Raw genomic sequence first — 20,626 nt, 5'->3', positions numbered from 1 at the left:
CACTTCCTCACACTACTCTCGTCTACCTCTTCTACACAAGCCCCTTCCAACCCCACCCAACCTAACACCCTAATCAACCCAAACCCAAGCCATCGAAACCCCCCAAACTCCTTCAGTCCCTCTCCATCTCTACTCTGCACCATCTCTCTCTTCACTATTGTTAAAAGATACTAGTCCAAACTATGCAAGGTGGTGATGATCTACTTCTAATGTTTTGGCCTAATAATTACATGATATGTATGGAGTGGGAGAATTATATGTACCCAAGAAATTAGTCCGAGCAAGGCCTAACACTCTGGTGACCCCCCCCCCAAAAAAAAAAGAAGGAAAAATTATGAAGGAATATGTATCAAACTTTTAAAAACAAAGATTAAAAGAGAGAATATTTGTGTTATGTATTTCTATATATTATTAAATGGTTGAACTAGCAAGTAAAATGATAAAGAAATGTGAACTTTTCTCAAGATTGATTATTTGGTATCTAAATGTTTTGACTTGTGCATAAAAATCTGTTAGAATTTCCCATCTTTACCTTCACCTACTCCACTACACACTCCACTTCACCTACCTCCACTTCACCACACACTCCACTTCACCTAACCCACTATCACCTCGACTACACCTACTACCACATTTTCTTCTATATATAGATTGTATAGGAATTGTAATTCATCAATCTTGTAACACATCAAGATATCAATCAATAATACAATTCTCTATTTCTCTTTATACATTAAAAATTTCTACATGGTATCAGAGCAGGTTTAGAACCTACTATTTTTCGCTTCCCCGGCGGGCGGCAACCTCACCTTAGCCGTCCGCCGGACCTCAACCTAGTCCGCTGAATTTTCTAGATATACCTTCACTCCCCTACATCTTCCAACTCTTTCTTTGTGGCTCTAATCATTTTGTTCAATCCACCCACTATTTCCTGGAGGCTGGGATTCTATTGCAGTTTGATCATCACATAACAAATCAATTGCCTCACTCACCACTGGTGGTTCTAGAGTTGCTTCTAGATCAGGCAGTTTGGACACAGTGACAGTTGTTCCTTTCTTTATCTTCTCACCGGAGTCACTGATGTTCTCCTCTGCAGTATTCCTCTTTGATGATGAGGGTGTTCCGCAAGACTACAGGCACATGGAAGGCTCTGGTGTTAACACCTACACTTTAATCAACAAAGCTGGGAAGGCTCACTATGTCAAGTTTCATTGGAAACCTACCTGTGGAGTGAAGTGTTTGTTGGAGGAGGAGGCCATTAAGGTTGGGGGAGCTAATCACAGCCATGCCACCAAGGATCTGTATGACTCCATAGCAGCTGGGAACTACCCTGAATGAAAACTTTTCATCCAGATAATCGATCCTGATCATGAAGACAGATTTGATTTTGATCCACTTGATGTAACCAAGACCTGGCCTGAGGACATCATACCTCTGCAGCCGTACCTGGGTCTTGTCCAGCATAGAGAGAGTGGTAGTGGTACCTTTTTTTTTGTGCCAAGGGACAGACATCACCACCTTCCTTACCTTTTCCTTATTTTATCCTCCACTTTACACCTCACATGTCTCCACTCTTATTTGAATTTTTTTTTTTTCTCTTTTCTCTTTTCTTTTGCCTTTTCTTATCATGACACCCACGTGCCATGTCCCTTTGTTTTTTTTGACAAGTTCTTTTCTTTTTCTTCTCTTATCCCCATCTTTATTTATTTATTATTTTTTTTTTTGTTTTCATATATATATATATATATATATATATTTTTAAAAAATAAAACAATAAATAAAATAAAATAAAATTCCACAATCCATTCACCATCTCGGTCCGATCACATTTTTTACACTAGGATCAACCCTGATCCCATTTTTACAGCAAAAAAAAAAAAAAAAAAAAAAAAAAAAAAAAAAAAACCACCACAACAAACAAAACAATTTGTTTTCTTTTCTGCAGCCGGCCACCAACCGACCTCACTTCTTCGCCTATTCCGCCGGTCTTTTCTTCTTGCCTCCGTCCTGGGCGGCCCTTGCCGGTGTTGCCTCCGTATTTCCCACTCCACTGGGCACGATCACTACTCCCTGCTCCTCCACTGCGGCATATGGCGGCCCTCCAAATCGGAACATCACGGTGGCTTTCCGCTTCAGCTCCTTATTTTCTGCCTTTAGCACACTTATCTCTGCTCGCGCATCCTTATACATGCGTTAGAGCAGAGCCAGCTGGGAGTTTAAATGCTGCACCTCATTTGTCCTACTCTGCAGCCGGTTCGACAAATTTGTGACCGCCGTCATGCTTTCCACACATGCCTTCAAAGTATACTGATTGGCCTCCACATCCGACAGCACTGCCATTCTTTGCTCCACAGACCGCATCGGAAAGTTCAACGGAGTATACCCAGCGGTGTTTGGTTGAGGTTCACTGGCCACCGCACCAGTTCTCTCTCCTGTGGACTCGTTGAGGTCGGGAAAGAGGGTGAGCAGCCCGCGGGAAGACGAAGCCATTTTTTCTGGGCAACAGAGTGTTATAGAGAGTGTTACAGAGTATCTTCTCAGCAAAACCTCTCTTTCTCAGCAAAACGAAGAATTTTTCAGAGGTTTCTCTCAGTTTTTTTCTGTCTCAGTTTCTGCCTCCTCCGCTTCGGTTTATAAAGACCATGACACAGAGGCAGCCACGCGCATCGCGCGCCTTTTGCCGCCGACAACCTGGCACGCCTTTTCATGGCACATTTTTTGATAAAGTGGGCACGCCTTTTGATGGCACGCCTTTTGACAAATTGGGCACACCTTTTGAGGGTGCAACTTTTACAAGGGTCCGACAAGACTCTGTAAACTGTCCCGACATAGATTCCGGTTAGTTTCTACAAGGGTCCGACAAGACTCTGTAAACTGTCCCGACATAGATTCCGGTTAGTTTCTACAAGGGTCCGACAAGACTCTGTAAACTGTCCCGACATTGATTCCGGTTAGCTCCTTTATGGGTCCGACAAGACTCTGTAAACTGTCCCGACATAGATTCCGGTTAGTTTCTACAAGGGTCCAGCAAGACTCCGTAAACAGTCACCAAATTGTCTTCTACAACGGTCCGACATGACCCCATAAACTGTCTTCTACAACGGTCCGACATGACCCCATAAACTGTCTTCTACAACGGTCCGACATGACCCCATAAACTGTCTTCTACATCGGTCTGACACCACCATACAGTGTCCTCTACAACGTTATGACACCCCATACAGTGTCTTCACCAACGGTCTGACACGACCATACAGTGTCTCCTATCCTTTTTTATTTTTATGTAAACTCCAAACTCAAGTTGGTTAGTTTCTCTCCTCCTTGAGTTTGCGGGGGGCTGTTAGAATTTCCCATCTTTACCTTCACCTACTCCACTACACACTCCACTTCACCTACCTCCACTTCACCACACACTCCACTTCACCTAACCCACTATCACCTCCACTACACCTACTACCACATTTTCTTCTATATATAGATTGTATAGGAATTGTAATTCATCAATCTTGTAACACATCAAGATATCAATCAATAATACAATTCTCTATTTCTCTTTATACATTAAAAATTTCTACAAAATCCATACAAAAATTGCTTGAGACTTAGAGCTTATGTGCCCCACTTCGACGTAAGTTTCCACACTAATGGCTAGACTCAAGAGTTGTATCCATTCACGTTTTGAAAAATCCATGAGAAAAAAGAATTCGTTTCAATATGCTACCCCTTAAGGGTTGCATATAATATTCTCCCTTACTATTGGCTCCTTTTATTTATTTATTTTAATTGCTCAAAGGGTTGGTTTTGATACGTTAGTCTAAGTCTTTACGTAATGGCTATTGATAGTTCAAACAAATGTATTAAAAGTTTCATCTCTTGTATTGCTTATGTGGTTTGTTTATGAAATTGGTTTGTTTATGAAATGGGTTTGCAATAAAATGAAGAGGTATGAATGAGGGATGCCTATTACAAATAAATTTTCTACGGAAGTAGTGGTTCTTGAATGATAGGTTCATGTCTATTTCAGAGTCAAGGTTTTGGCAATTGATTCGTTAAGATCACAACTTTTAGTCAAGGTTGAGACTCACCTTTTGCATCAAAATTCAAATTTAACAAAAGGTAGAATGTTGGAGGTTTTAGAGTACTTGAGTATCTTACTAATTTTATTAAGCATAATTAAGAGATGTATTTTTGGGAATAGACTCGTGCACTTGTGGTAAATGTTTTTAAAATGGTAGACTTAGCAGGAAAACATGGCAATTTTTACGAAGTTCTCCCTCCCTTTGAGTCTTCTTATAGGTTGCTATTCCCTCTGTATTATGTTAGATAGTGCCTAGATTGGTTTATGAGGGTACTTTATGGATTAAAGGGTTAACAGTTAAATATTGTGCAATTGCACACTTACACACCAAAAAAAGAAGAAGAAGAAGAAGAAGAAGAAGAAGAAGAAGCAGAAGCTTTTGGTTAGGCACTCTAGTTCTTTGGATTATCTCAGAATTTTGAACAAGGGTTAGTGAAACTACGAATTAGTTTTTGGTCAAGCACTCTAGGGTTTTTGCCAAAATTGGTAAAGATTTTATACTATTTTTGTCGATAGGGTTAACGTTAATTAATTAATGTAGTATCTAGGACCCATAATTTTACTTTTAGGGTTTTTGCTAAACTGGTAACAATTTTATATGTAGTTTCATTCATATACAATTTGTAATGTCCTTAGTTGTTAGTTGCCATTTGTAGGAAGCTGCATTGATTGCATTGTCATTGATTATTGTGATACAGGGAGGACATGATAATGTTCATATCGGTGTCAGTCATAGTAAAATTGAAAAATGCTACTCTCCAAAAAACTGTTTGGATTTGGTCCTTATGGTTGCATTGTCATTGCTTGAACTAACACCAGTCTGGTTTGAACTCCATATTTTGCAAGGCTACCTTCCTCTTAGTTTGTTTGTTTGTATTTATTTATTTTTTATATGCTTGAATTGAAACGTTTGGTCTTACTTCAGAAAATGTTGTAAAAGGGGTTTCAGGTTCTAGAACACTGTGAGGCATCTTGCTTTATCATTTTTCGTTATTATTTATATAGCATAGCATTATAGAAGATTAGATTAAGAACAATAGATTGTTGGACTGACCCGAGTAACTTCTCAGTTAGCTTGTTCAAAAGGGCTTTGATGAAATGTAATAATTCTTTAGTTTAATTAATTGTTTAACTGTTGAAACTAGTCTATGTTTTTTTTCCTTTAATTGGATTGATCAATGGAATGTTAAAATTGTTCTTTCTTCCTCCTAATTGCATTTTGCTTCTTATTTTATTTTAAGTGACAACGGGATCTAGACCTTCCAATATTTATATACGTAAGCATCACCCATTGCTTCTACAATATATAAAGGATATAGCCTTGCCTAACAGTTAATAAAAAAATTGAGAGTTGATGTCAAAAATGAGAAAATATGTGAATGTGTAGCACATCCAATTTGTAAGGAGAAAATGCATAACATCTTTCTCATATATTTTTGTCGGATATGTCATTTGATATTTGAGCAACTGGTCGTTGTTATTTGCTGTAAAATCTTGATTGCGATGTGCAAATCCAGGAGTTTTCTTTGTGGTAATTCACTACTAGAAAAAGGGGCTTTATGACACTGAACTTTTTGCGACGGTTTAAAAACCGTTGCAAATAACAAGTTTTTGAGACGGAAAAAAATCTGTCACTAAATATAATTTTTTGCGACAGAAATAATCTGTCACCAAAAAAGATAATAAAAACTGATATTTTTAGCGACGGATAACCCATAACCGTCACAAAAAGACACAACATATGCGATGGTACGTTACCCCCGCGGAAAAAGGTTTTTTCCGTTCATGTTTTGGACTATTTTGCGACGGATTTTACAACCGTTGCAAAAAGTTGGCCCTAATTTCATTCTTGCTTGCCCCAACCCTAGTTCTCTCCTCGCTCATTCTCTCTCTTGCAGCTCTTACTCTCTCACAGCGTGGCGCCACAGATGACAACACTGGCATGGGTGGAACCCCCTCCGATGTCCAGATAACTCTCCTCCTCTCTTCTCTCTCCCTCTCTCGTTCTCTCCGTCTCTCCCTCAATCTCCAGCTTCGTGCGACTCTGCCCTGTTATTACCGCAGCTCTCCCTCTCCATCTTGGTGCGACTCATCTCCCATTACCGTTGGCGAGAGCTCTCCCTGTCATCTTCCTGATTCATCTCACTCCCATTCCTTCACTACCGTTGCTGCTTTCGGAAGGTCTCAAACCTCCTTCATTTTCTTCATCTACCATCAATAAATTGTTTCCAAATGCGCTGCCCGATCACTCGATTTGGCACACTATTATTCACAGCCTGTTCTTCTAAATCAACTACATACCTATGGACTGCCCTAATTCAACCCTAAAACCTTCATTCTGAAACCCCTCTATTCTATCGAAAAAAGCTAGAACAACCATCACCATCCTTCTCAAATTTCCTCTGTAGTTATGTTGTCTGGAAGGGAGGGCATCCGCGTATATTGATCTTTTCTTGAAATGGGAACACTTTTGACCAGAGATGTGCCCAGATCTACTGTGTTTAGGGTTGTTATTTTTTGTCAATTTCTGATCTTGTTTGTTGTTATTTTGTATATTTTGGTTCTATTTCTTTTGGTTTGATCTTTTTTTTTTTTATATTTCTTCTTGTCTTTACTTCTTCATTATTAATTTGTGTATTTTGTTCCTATTCTTTGCATTCTATACATTTGTTTCAATTGTGTTGCTTAGCTGTTCTGTATTCTTTTCTTTGCAAAAAACACTCAGAAATCATGCGCTTTGCAGAGAAGCCAGTTGAAGTATATGATACTTTTTTCTTCCCCTTTGTTATTGTTACATTAATTTTTTGGCTACATCAACATAACTTGTGTGTTTTTATAGCCTTTGTTCATTTAGGTTTCAAAGTTGTTGGTAGCAGAGCTCTATGCAAAGCAGTTTTTTACTTATTTATTATTTTTTTAATAAATTTTCTGATCATTGTTTTTTTTATCAGATTTACTGATCGTTATTAAAATGCTTCAGAATGTTATAAATTTTGATGTTGTGATGATGAAATTCTATGATATTTGGGGTGTTTTAGATCTATCTGATATATTAGAGTCAAGAAATACATACAAATAGAGTTTCTATAGCATTAGAATTTTTTAACTTGGCCAATTCTTTTCAATCCATTGAAATTGTACTTCAACCGTCTCATAATTCCTTTCAGCACTCATCAAAAGAATTATGGATATTATGTGATAACAATTTTTGAGTACAGGAACAAGAATCAAAGGAATGATGAAAGCAACATCTGTAGAGGAACAGGTTGTAGCTGGCGGATAACAACTACTTAGGAGTGCTTGCAAAAGTCTTGATGGATTTTGTGTAAAAGTGTTTGCATCAGGTGGTGATTCTTTACATTTTTTATTGGGGGACTTGGTGATAGACCTCTCACTATCTAATTTGTCTTTCAAAATGACAATAATTATATAAGTACTTTCAAAACCCCCTAATATTTTAAAACTTGTTTTTTTTATTATATTACCCTCATATCTATCAGCTCTCTTATTAAGCCATCTTCACAGTGTATTTCAGAGTAAAATTTTACTTTGAATCACAGTAAACTTTACTCTGATTTAGAGTAAAATTTTACTTTGAATCAGAGTAAAGTTTACTATGATTTAAAGTAAAATTTTATATTGTTAAGCAAATCAACATGTTTTTAACCAAAGTAAAATTTCAGAGTAAAGCTTTACTTTGAATCATAGTAAACTTTACTCTGAATCAGAGTAAAGTTTACTATGATTCAAAGTAAAATTTTATATTGTTAAGCAAATTAACATATTTTTAACCAAAGTAAAAATTCAGAGTAAAGTTTTACTTTGAATCATAGTAAACTTTTACTCTGATTCAGAGTAAAATTTTACTCTGAATCAGAGTAAATTACTCTGAATCAGAGTAAAGTTTACTATGATTCAAAGTAAAATTTTATATTTTTAAACAAATCAATATGTTTTTAACCAGAGTAAAATTTCTTTGTGAAATTCTTATTAGAGAGATTCTTATTAGAGAGAGAGAAAGAGAGAGAAATTGAATAGATCATCCATTGAACAAGCTGAGTATGAATAGATCAATTCAAAAACTAGTAAAATGTTAGACTCTACACAAAAGTAAAATTTTACTCTGTATAAAAGTAAAATTTTACTCTGAAAAACGAGTAAAATGTTAGACTCTGAAGCTACAAGTAAAATGTTAGACTCTAAAGCTAAAAATAAAATGTTACTCTGCACAAAAGTAAAAAAGCGAAGGCAGTGTTTGTGGCGGCTGAAGTGTTTGGCAATGACCACCTCTTGACAGTAAAATTTTACTCTCATTATCTGAAACAAAAAACAAAGCAATAGAACCAGAGTAAAATTTTACTCTGGTTCTGTCAAATGAAATTAGATAAAAAACAACAAAAATAAATCAAAAAAAAAAAAAAAAAACAAACAAACAAAAACAAAACAAATTAATCAACAAATCAACATATCTAATTGAGAAGAAAAACTTCTAAAACTCGATCAACAATCACAAATCTCAATGAAAAGAATACATGTGTTCAACAACACTCATACACAAAAATATATATATACATATATTCAAAACTCAAATCTGTATTGAAAAAAATATGTATAACCAAATAACTCCACCAAACATGCCTTTGTCGCCTCCTAGAAGGGAGAGAGGGAGGAAAGAGAGAGAGAGTGTAGACACCCCATTTTTGACCGACCTTAAGACTCAGACATCACCGATTGAGCGCTTGGTGATGTTGCATAATGTGCTCGTTCAGAAGTTTCAGAGTTGCGGCCGTGAGCCCTGCCTCCGGACTTCCGAACCCTCTTCTGTGCCTTGTCTCGGTTTGCGAACCAGACTCGGTTTTCTTTGTTTCTTTTCCTGAGGGGAGGGAGAGGTCCAGTAGACCATCTCTCAGTGGCCGTAGGCTACATTTGGTGGCCGTAGGCCATTTTGCCCATTTCGGAGTCCGGTTCCCGGTTTTCGGGACCGTAGGCCGTGTGCCTCGGTTCGGGACCGCTTAACCATCTCCTATTGCTCTAATTTTTGGCATACTTCCTATTTGCTCCCTTTTGAGGGACACTGGGGGCTGAGAAGCCCACTTCGTGGCCGAATGCCACTTTCGGTGCTTAACAGCCCATTTTCGGGATCCCGAACTGCGCGTTTTGGTCCCCGAGCATTCGTTTTGCAACGGTTTTCGTTCATTTTTGGTAGGTACCTCTGTTTTATCACCAGGGAGGTCACTGAAGGGTGGGAGGCCAGTAATTGTTGCAGCAGCCAGTTATACATCCTCCGACGCCCTCCGGCGCCCGTTTTTCGCACTTCCGGGCTAATGTTGAACACCTTGGGCCCATTTTCTCGAACTTTGAACCACATATCTGTGATGTACACACATGAGAGGCCCCTAAAAGTTCATGGCCGGCCAGTAATTCAACTTGACCCTTTTGACCCCCTCCTTCCGGGCTAATGTTGAACCCCTTGGACCCTTTTTCTTGAACTTTGAACCACATATCTGTGATGTACACACATGAGAGGCCCCTAAAAGTTCATGGCCGGCCAGTAATTCAAATTGACCCTTTTGAACCCCTCTTTCCGAGCTAATGTTGAACCCTTTGGACCCACTTTCTTGGACTTTTAACCACATGGTTGTGTTGTACACACATAGGGGAACCTCACCAGTTGGTGGCCGGCCAGAAAATCTCATTGAACCTTTTGACCCCTAGCCGGCCGGCTAGGGGGTGTGGCCGGCCGGCCACCTGCAGTAAAAGTAATAGGCCGGCCTGCTTCCTTGCACTGTGCACTTTACAGCTGTGGGGCAATATCCCCCAGACAAGATCTTTATCTGGGGGATATTTCGTGGGGGAATATTACTCTCCTTTTCCCCCACCTTTACACCCCTTCTTTGGCCTATATAGCAAGCAAGCCTTGTAGTATTTTGGGGTTAGAAAAACTCTCCTTCAAGCTTCCATAGCCAACTCCATTTCCATAGCTCTCAATTCTTTGAAAAACCCTAAGTCCCTAACCATCATTCCTTCTACACCACCAAGCTCTACCACCACCACCTAATTTCCAGCAACAAGGAAGGTTTCTCAGAGGTTAAAGAAGCTGCAAATTCATCCAAGAAGCAACAAAAGTTTGAATCTTCAAGGGTAAGTAATACTTTTACCCTTTTGACCCTTTTTCTTGATCTATTTGTAAGCCCCATTTCCTTTTTGTTTCAAGCTCCGGCCCTAACTGAAAATGGGTCTCTTTTGAGCTCACCTTCACTTTTCATTAAGGGCTCAACCCTGTTTGAGCCCTCCATAATACACTTGCTTCATTGATCCTCTTATATGTCATAATTTTACATGTTATTTTTGGCCCATGAGAAATTTATTTTCGAGCATGTTGTAAACTGACATTAGGCTTATTTTGAGCCCCTCTTCAACATTGGAGAAGGGCTCAACATTGTTTGGTACCTCCATGTGTCACTTGTAGTTATATCCCTTATTTGGCACCATTTTTGCATAAATTGGCAACCCCCTTTGCTTCTGTTTTTGGACCTTGGTCCGAACTGAAAGTGGCCTTATTTTGGCCAATAATTCATGTTTCATTAACACTTTTTTTCTGTTTGGTGATTATTTTGTATACTTCATGTTTTAGCCATTTTTGAGCCTCATTTTGCATCACATTTTTAGCATATTTGTATACTGATTTTGAGGCTTCCATATACTCTAAATATTCATATTTTTGGTCCCTCTTCAGTGTTGTAGAAGGAATTTTTTCAGTTTGGGTTTTGCTTATACCACTTGCTTCATTACCCCTCTTTTGGCCCCTATTCTTGCATGCTATTTTTCCCCTACCTATGCTTGCTGTTTGGCCATGTTTATAACTGCGAAAGTGTATTTTTTGGGACTGTCTAGCTTCTGTCTTTGCATTGCATGTCCATATTGTGCATGTTTGGCATAGCTATAGGCCATTTCGGGCGCCTAAATTCACATTTCGGGACAATTCCATGCATTTGGTATCATTTCGCTTCATTTCGGGACTGTTTTCCCCCATATTTTGTTGCTGAAATTCTGTTAGAATGATTGCCATCCATTTCATGTCATTTCATCACATTTTACCATTGCCTCGCTTTGCGTGCCCGTGTGCACGCATTTCGAGGCACTTCATTTTTATCCGCCGGCATCCTATGTGAGTGTGGCTGAGGCTCACTCATGTTGGTATAAGCCCATTTGTCATTTCCATGCCATTTCATCGCATTTTATCATCGCCTCGGTTTGCGTGCCCGTGTGCACGCATTTTGAGGCACTTCATTTTTATTCGCCGGCATCCTATGTGAGTGTGGCTGAGGCTCACTCATGTTGGTATAAGCCCATTTGTCATTTCCATGTCATTTCATCACATTTTGCCATTGCCTCGGTTTGCGTGCCCGTGTGCACGCATTTCAAGGCACTTCATTTTTATCCGCCGGCATCCTATGTGAGTGTGGCTGAGGCTCACTCATGTTGGTATAAGCCCATATCACATTTTCATGTCATTCGCATTATTTCTGTCATCGCCTCGGTTTGCGTGCCCGTGAGCACGCATTTCGAGGCATCTCATTCCATAGCATTGTGTATGTTAGGATTGTATCTTAGTTGCATTTCATGCATATCATGCATGTTGCATTGTGTCCGGAATAGGAGTTAGCCCGGGCACGGGAAACGAGGTACATTTCGTACTCCGAGTGACGGAATGTGTCTCAATTCCCCAGTCACCGACACTCCGGATTATCCATGATGGAGTTAGGTTTTAGCTGTAGTTTCATGTGCATTCATCCTATATTGAGTTGTGCATTTCGACTCCTCGGCCATCATGCCTCGGTATGCGTGATTGGTGGCACGAGGATCGAGACATGCATATATCTGTGCAAATACATTGCTATGCCCCTTTCCTGCTCTCTGTTGCAGCAAAACAAGGAATCAGCAACCTTTTGGGGCTTGGCACGCATTTCAAGAACAGGTGTAAACAGAGGCTAATTGGGGCATTCCGGTGGATTTCCGCGCAAGACAACCCGGACATGCATCATCCATCAGAAGCAAGGCAGTCCCTGGCTTGCACGCCAGTTTTATTCGCTTTCTTAGTTAATTCATTAATTAATTAGGATTTTGTAATATTTTGGACTGTAATATTCTTTTATTCGGGACTGTAATATTTGGACTGTATATTTATTCGGACCCTCTGCGCGAGGGCACAACTGTAATAAGTGTGGGTGAGTGTGATGTATGTCTTCCAACCCCACGTCTTTCTCCCTTTTATTTATCCGCTTATGATGGCTAGATTAGGGCATGTTTAAATTAGCATACAGTATGACAGCATGTTTGCATCATTCATCTATTTTGCATGCACCGGGCTCGGCGCACCATACTAACTGCATTGTACTTTCAATTCCAAGTTGAATACATGGTAGTTGTAGCATTTCATATACCATCTTAGAATAGCCGAGCCTGCTATAGTTGCATTTTGCATGTGTTGCATTAGGCATTTCTGTATACTTAGGATTCATGCATGATTTCTAATAAATGCCTATTTTGGCTTGGAGTACTCAGTAAGTTTTTATGCTTTAGCATCCTTGCATGCGTGTGAGTGACTGCCATGAATAGCATGCTTACCATGAGGCTATTTGCTTACCTGATATAACTGCCTGAATGCCTGTGGGTGAAGGTTGGGTTATCTGGATTGGAATAAATCATCAAATGTTTTAAGCCTACCTGCGGGTAGCAAAACCTCTTTCGAAAAAGGCAAACATAAAATGTTTTGTTCCAATTCGGGCGACCCGGTCTATACTTATATGCTGTGCGCATCACATAGTAACCTAGGCTAATAAACTGGAATAAGAACTCACAATGTTTTCAAAATTTGATATCATGGTTAGTAGAGGCCGGTCTATGACCGGGCGAGCGGGGGTGCTCACGAAGTGACCTTCCCCAATCGTACCCAAGTTCCCGAGCCGAGGCAACTTTGGTGATGACGGACACGTGGCCTTTTGGCACCGAGTCAGGGTTTCCTAAATTTCCCAAAATAAAATATTTAGGTGGCGACTCTGTATCTGGCAAAGCAGTCCATGTTTGGCACTACTTTTTCAAAAAACAGTTTCTCAAAACGATTTGCCGGATTTGGACTCTTTGGTTCAGATTAGAAACCGTGACATTTAAGAGTCCGAGCTGTAGTGACCCCAAATGAACAGAACGGGAGCTAAACCCTCCCGGGGCATTCGGGGGACGTCTACAGTTTCTGGCGACTCCGCTGGGGATTTAGAGAGCTTGACTCGAACTCATGATATCTGTTTTTGACTACACTTGTGTGTTTCTTTGCATTGCATTTGCATTGGTGCGCCTAGGACACCGTGTTTGCCATCTGCTATTCCTGAATGGTTTGCTGGAGGCTTGTCTTGTCAAGGCATGACCGTAAGGCTGACCGGTTGTGGGCTCTGCCAGTATGGGAACACAAACCCCGGTTTTACCGGGGCACCCTCTTTGACCATTCGACCTAGTGCATATTCGGATCCATAGTGACCATTCCAAATTAGGACAGGTTGCTTACCCGTTTATAGGTTGTCTGAAACCGCTGTGTGCGTAGTAGAACCCTAGTTCCTGACAAAATAGGACAGGGAAACCCTACCCCAACATAGGGGTGTTTTGGCTCTCACTTATCTGTTATGTGCTTTAGAGTGCGTCTCTACAGGAATGCATGTATCAGTATACGAGTTTGGGCATCAGGCCTGCGGGCATCAGTTCAGTATTGGCAGTATCAGGCCTGCGGGCATTAGTTCAGTATACGAGTTTGAGTATCAAGCCTGCGAGCATCAGTTCAGAATTGTCAGCATCAAGCCTGCGGGCATCAGTTCAGTACATATGTTTGGGTATCAGGCCTGCGGGCATCAGCCAGTATTTAAGGATTAGCTATCTGCGGATATCAGATTCTGTTTTAGGGAACAGTGATACAGGGACGATAATCAGTGTTTGAGGACAGTGTGTATTTCAGCTTATTGACTGTGTGTTGTTATGCCCGACTGCGTGTCATGCTTTTTATTTTAAGCTGTTATGCTGTCCGTTTATTTGTTTATTTATTTCCTTTTCGCTTTATTTATCTTTTGCTAGGTCAGTTTTAGCACGATTGCTTCCAACCCAGCAGGCATTCCCCAAGCACTTTGGACACGAGGTCGTCGACTCCATCGATCTGAGGATCTAATCGACGGACAGCAAGTGTTCCATTCTCTACCCCCTGTTACCAGAAGGAAGCCGAAAAGGCGCAGTGTGTCAGAACAGAGGTTGTCAGGGCAGTGGGTTACTTCATCAGAGGACTATAGGACTGAGGTCTCAATTACTGCTGTAGAAATAGACATACCGGTTAGACAGATGGAGCAACAGAATACATCGGGGATGGAGGCTCTAATGCGCCAGATGCAGGAGAGCATGAGACAGATGCATGATGATGCCGCCCGTCAAACAGAGTTCTCCAAACAGCAGGCCGTGATCATGGCCCAACAGGCCGAACTAATCACCAGATTACAACAGCAGAATACAGCATCTGCTTCACACCAAATCCCTCCTCCGGCAGGGGCTCCGTTACCTGAGCAGGCACCTACTGTTCAGAACGCCCCACCAAATGGCCAGAATACCCTACCAAATGTCCAAAACTTACAAGAGGACACGAGTCTTCCAACGGGGCCAGCTCCGCCCCCGCTTCCACCACAACTGTCCAAGGTCCATACATCCAATCACCCGGACTCTCCATCTGAGGTCGAGGTTGATCATACAGCTCTGAAATTGAGCAAACTGGAAAAGCTCTTCAAAAAATCCCAAGGGGTCAAGGCTATGCTGGATATCGGAGATGGATATACCGAGGAGGCCGTAACACTCCCCGATAGGTTCAAAATGCCACAAATCGACCGTTTTGACGGGACCGGCGACCCCATGGTCCATATCCGACTGTTTGCAGATGTTTTGCGGCCAATGGGCCTAACACGACAACAGAAGCTCTCACTATTCGGCCGAACCCTGTCGGGTGTGGCCTCCCATTGGTACGCAAGATTACAAGATGAAGTGAAGAAGAATTGGGATGAGATGGCTGAGGCCTTTGTCACACAATATTCGTACAACACTCAGATCGAGATCACAACCCGTGATCTTGAAACGACAAGGCAAGAGCCCAAGGAATCTTTCTCGGACTTTGTGATCCGATGGAGGGCAAAGGCGTCAACGATGACTCTAAGGCCCACTGACAAAGATCAAATTCGGATGATTGTGCGCAATCTCCACCCGAAGCTAATGCAGAGAATGATTGTAGTCCCCTTCCCTACTTTCGCAGATTTACATGATATGGGGGTGCAAATCGAAGATGCAATGAAACAAGGTCTGTTTGACCAAGACAGAGAACAATCGAGGAGAACCTTCAACCGTAACAACAATGCGGGCCCGAGTGGCGCTGCAAATACGAGAGCCTCGGAAGTTAGTATGGTCACCACCACTCCCCCTCCCCCTCCAAGGCCCATGACTGCCACACCATTCTCCGGCGCGTCCGGAAGTAACACACAAAACAACCGATTCCAACCGCGAGGCCAAAGAACCTTTACCCCACTATATATGCCTCTGACCAAGGTTCTGGGAATATTGATCAGGAAAAATCATTTAAAACCCCTGGAGCCCAAGCCATTACCGAATCCACTCCCCCCCTCTTACGACCCGTCAAAGTACTGCGCATATCACCAACAACACGGTCATGACACCGACCGCTGTTACAGATTGCGTCATGAGATTCAAGATCTTATTGACAAACAGGTGATCGCGCCTCCTGATAAACCCAATGTCACAACCAACCCTCTCCCACCACATAACCAAGCTCCTCCTCCCAAAAGAATTAATTTTATCCAGACTGGGGTCGCATCTTACGATCCTAGCATCTATATTACGCCCACTCACCTACCCAAGCCGAAGGTGCTCCTCCCCGATTGCACTGACTTCTTGTGCATGGTGGACATCTCCAAAACCCAACCGGAACCAATGGTGGTGACCGTCGAAGACAGGGCAGGGCAGATTTTGGGAGAGACTGAGTCTATTGAATCTGGGACTGGGCAGAATTTTGCTGAGGGAGCCTATGATCCAAGCAAGTACATCCTATCAACGAGCCGAATTGGGCTAAGTGTAGAATTACCAGAGACAGGAGAACTATGCATGATCCGGGGGGATGGATCTGGGCTATGGGCAGATGAGCCGACAGCCGTAGAGGAGGACTTTGCTAACTTGCAATTTCTCGAGGACCAGGAACTGGGGGATGCGTCGATTAACTGGTATGATTATGAGGGATCAGAGGAGGCCACGGGATGGCTCGAAGATCAACCGGATGCAGTGGGGGAAGCCCAACCAGAACAGAGCCCGGCAGGGGCGGAAGTATCAGTTGTGGCCGGAATGGCCGAAAGTCAAGTTGTACCGCCGGAGAGCGCCGGTGTTAAGAATTCCGCTCAGGACATGGGCATTATGGATATGGGGACTGTTGAACAAACAGCTGTACTGACGCAATTGGAACAAGAAAAGTTTGAGGCTACTGAGAGAGCCAGAAAGGCAAAGGGCCCTGAGGGGACCGAAAGTGCTGTGTGCACGAAGACAGACAATGCTGCGAGCATATGGACAGAGAGCACTGAGAGTGCGAGTGGACCGGAGCCAGACAGGTGTCTGTTGGCTGCCAGCAGAATGTGGTGGGAAGATGACGACTTGTGTCTTGCCCACACCGATGAAGACTGGGGAAGTGGCCAACCGGATGATACTTGGTATCTTGATGAAGTGGATCACATGACAAGAAGTGGGCGGTACTTCAAGCCCCCACACCTAGACCAACCCGAAGCATCCGGGAAGGACAGAGAAGCGGAGAGACAGAAGGAGAAGCAGATTGAAGATGAAGCTGTGCTGAAACAGTTAAAGAAGATACAAGCAGACATCTCCATCTGGGGACTGCTAATGGCATCACGAGTGCACAGAGAAGCTGTTCTATCTGCCATGGACAAGTCCAAACTCTCCATAGACACCACGCCTAAACAGCTGGTTGGGCTGGTTTTTCCGGGAGGAGGTTCCCCGGCATTAACCTTTTCGGACAAGGAGCTACCGCCTGAGGGCACAAGTCATAACAAACCTCTCTATATCTCTGTGGAATGTAGAGATAAGTGGATACCGGTGGTACTTGTTGATACCGGGTCTGCGATTAATGTCTGCCCGACCAGAACGGCATATGCAATCGGGTTAAAACCCGCGGACTTCGTCCCAACTACCCAAGTGATCAGAGCATACGATAATACCAGCAGAGAAGTGATGGGGACTGTTAAAATTCAAACCAAGGTTGGTCCAGGACAACACAATGTCGAATTTCATATCTTGGACGTTCCCGCAACCTTTAACCTACTTTTGGGGCGACCGTGGTTGCACCAGGTCAAAGCAGTCTCTTCCACTCTACATCAAATGCTAAAGTACCCTCACGGGAAAGGGGTAGCGATCGTTTTTGGGAATTCATCAATCCATCCACCGCCAGAAGTGTCCACACCTGTCTTGGAGATCGAGCACGGCACGGAGGATGTGTTTTTGTCAGGGTTCACTTTGGCCGAGGCTCAAGTGGTGCAGAATGTCATGGCTGTGAATGAGGGTATATACGTTAGTGCTCAATCTATCTACCTCATGAACAAGCTAAAACATACCCCTGGGATGGGATTAGGGAGAAGCGGCCGGAAGGGCGTCTCTGTATTGGCCGAAGTGCCACACGACCCCCACACCTTTGGACTGGGTTATCTGCCCACCAAGGAGGATTGGGTGAGGAAAGGAAGAGAAATGGCCGGAAGGGCTAGGGCAAAGAAGGCCGGGAAGCCATTTGATTTAATACACAGGCCCATCTGGGGTACCCTAAACGGACGCTTCGTCCGGGAGGGGGAAGATTTTCCATTCTGCGGCTTCCTGGAGCCATGGCTAAACGCGGAGGGGAAGCGCGTGCCTGGCTTTGAAATCTTCTTCGACATACAATTATCTGGGGATGACGTTGCCGAAGCGCAGACAGACCCACCAACTGAGGTTGAGCAATGTGAAGCAGTGGATCCTGAGAGTACAGAGCTTGAAATGGGGGTAGCACTGGCGAGTCTACTATCAGATCCTCCGATCGGCCAAGAGTGCTTGGGGGATAACTCTTCGGTTTCTGTGATTGGAGATGAAATAGCTGCGGGCTTTCCAGCGCCGATCTTGGATGCATCTATCGCACCTTCTCTCATCTGGCAGTATGAAGAAGGCTTTTTATCTAGCAGTTCCGGGTCAGGTAGTGAGCCGGAATCTGATTCTACCGAATCTTGTGAGTCAGAATCAGATTCCAGCTCGACTGAGTCTGAGTCCGGTATTCTTGGGGGTGATAACCCAGATGCCACAGTCCTGTCTAGGTCGTCTTTTTCATTTTCTTTTGAGTCTGTCGTAACAGAGGAATCTGACGGCTTGGAAGTATTTAATGAGAATGATGTGGATGTGGTTTCCGAGTATTTTTCTGTGCCTTTGATTTATTGCTTAAATCAGGATTTTCAAAATTTTGATGAAAACAGCGAGGAAGAAATTCCCCCAGTTTTGCAACGATTAATTAATCAAGAGCAGGAGAGATTTGTTAAACCTTTAATGGATGAAATCACTACTGTGAATGTTGGTACTGAGAAGGACCCGCGGCTGGTCCAGATCAGGTCCACGTTGTCTTCAGAGGAGCGCGAGCGCTTAGTCGCTTTATTAAAAGATTTCAAAGATGTTTTCGCGTGGTCCTATGAAGACATGCCTGGAATCGATCCTGAGATTGTACAGCACCGGATCCCTCTTGATCCCGAGGCCCGCCCTGTCAAACAGAAACTCAGAAGGATTCGCCCGGACTGGGCCCTCAAAATTAAGGAAGAGGTCACCAAGCAAATTGACGCAGGGTTCCTGCTGGTATCTGAATATCCAACTTGGTTGGCCAACATAGTTCCGGTGCCAAAGAAGGATGGCAGAATTCGGGTCTGTGTAGACTTCAGAGATTTGAACAGGGCCAGTCCGAAGGACGACTTCCCCTTGCCACACATCGATGAATTAGTGGATTTCACGGCAGGACACGCCTTGCTTTCGTTTATGGATGGTTTCTCAGGCTATAATCAGATAGTGATGGCACCCGAAGACCGGGAGAAGACTGCGTTCACTACCCCGTGGGGGACATATTGTTATAGAGTGATGCCATTCGGGTTGAAAAATGCTGGAGCTACGTATCAACGGGCAGCAACTACAATATTGCATGATATGATCCATAAAGAGGTCGAGGTGTATGTGGACGACATGATTGTCAAGTCCAAAGATAGAGAAGGCCACTACACCGCCTTACAAAAATTCTTTCAAAGGATCAAAGAGTTTCGGCTGCGACTGAATCCCCAGAAATGCACGTTTGGTGTTACAGCAGGGAAGATGCTAGGGTTTCTGATCACACAAAGGGGCATCGAGGTCGACCCTTCCAAAATCAAGGCCATCTTAGAAATGCCACCACCAAGGACTGAAAAGGAGGTGCGAGGCTTTCTGGGCAAAGTGCAATTCATAAGACGGTTTATTTCTAAATTAACCTTGACTTGTGAACCACTTTTTGGTCTCCTGAAGAAAGGAAAGAAATTCCAATGGGACGGCCGATGTCAAGCAGCTTTTGAGCAGATCAAAGAGTATCTACAGAATCCACCCGTGTTGTCACCGCCAGAGCCGGGGAGACCGTTGATACTGTACCTTTCGGTAACTGAGACTACCATGGGCTGCATGCTCGCGCAGGAGTCAGAAGACAAAGTGGAAAGGGCCATATACTATCTGAGCAAAAAGATGCTGGATTACGAGACTCGCTATACACCGCTGGAGAAGGTTTGTTTGGCCTTGGTATGGGCAACCAGGAAGCTGCGGCACTACCTGTTAGCCCACTCTGTAACGTTGGTTTCGCGTTTGGATCCCATTAAATATCTTTTCGAGAAACCAGCACTTACGGGTAGGCTAGCTCGTTGGCTGCTGTTGCTCTCCGAATTTGATTTGAAGTATGTAACGCGCAAGTCGGTAAAAGGGAGAGCGGTAGCGGAGTTCCTTGCCGACCACCCGGTTGAGGGGGATGAAGCGGTTGAGTATCTATTCCCAGATGAAGCTATTCTACACGTCGAAGATGAAACTTGGACGATGTACTTTGACGGAGCGTCAAACCAGTATGGGTATGGGATAGGGGTGTTGCTGATAGCGCCTGATGATTCCCGTATTCCTTTAGCATTCAAGCTCCGGTTCAAAGTTTCCAACAATGAAGTAGAGTATGAGGCATGTATTGCTGGCCTGGAAGCAGCCCTGGAACTAGGGGCAAGACGGTTGGACGTCATTGGGGACTCGAACCTTGTTGTGTCTCAAGCAAAAGGAGATTGGAAGGTCAAGGAGGAAAGGATGATAATCTACCACCAAACCTTGGATTTGTTAATTCCTCGATTTGAGAAGCTAAATTTCACCCACCTCGTAAGAGAGAGCAACAGGTTTGCAGATTCACTAGCAACT

At 43.0% G+C, this 20,626-nt stretch overlaps 1 protein-coding gene across 5 annotated transcripts in view; it reads left to right on the top strand.

Moving 5' to 3' along the window:
* LOC145789183 (putative protein phosphatase 2C 60) overlaps nucleotides 1-20,626 on the top strand; it is a 58,980-nt gene that overhangs the window by 2,140 nt on the left and 36,214 nt on the right. For 2 of the 5 annotated variants that reach the window (XM_082880047.1, XM_082880042.1), the window contains exon 3: nucleotides 7,297-7,422. The exons of the other annotated variants lie outside the window; for them this stretch is intronic. The gene's annotated coding sequence lies outside the window, so the exon portion shown is untranslated. The remainder of the gene's footprint in view (nucleotides 1-7,296; nucleotides 7,423-20,626) is intronic. 5 annotated transcript variants of the gene reach the window in all.

Source organism: Camellia sinensis, chromosome 7 (genome assembly GCF_055761805.1).
Source record: "Camellia sinensis isolate YWXY chromosome 7, ASM5576180v1, whole genome shotgun sequence".
NCBI lineage: Eukaryota > Viridiplantae > Streptophyta > Magnoliopsida > Ericales > Theaceae > Camellia > Camellia sinensis.
This window is presented reverse-complemented; position numbering and strand designations above follow the sequence as displayed.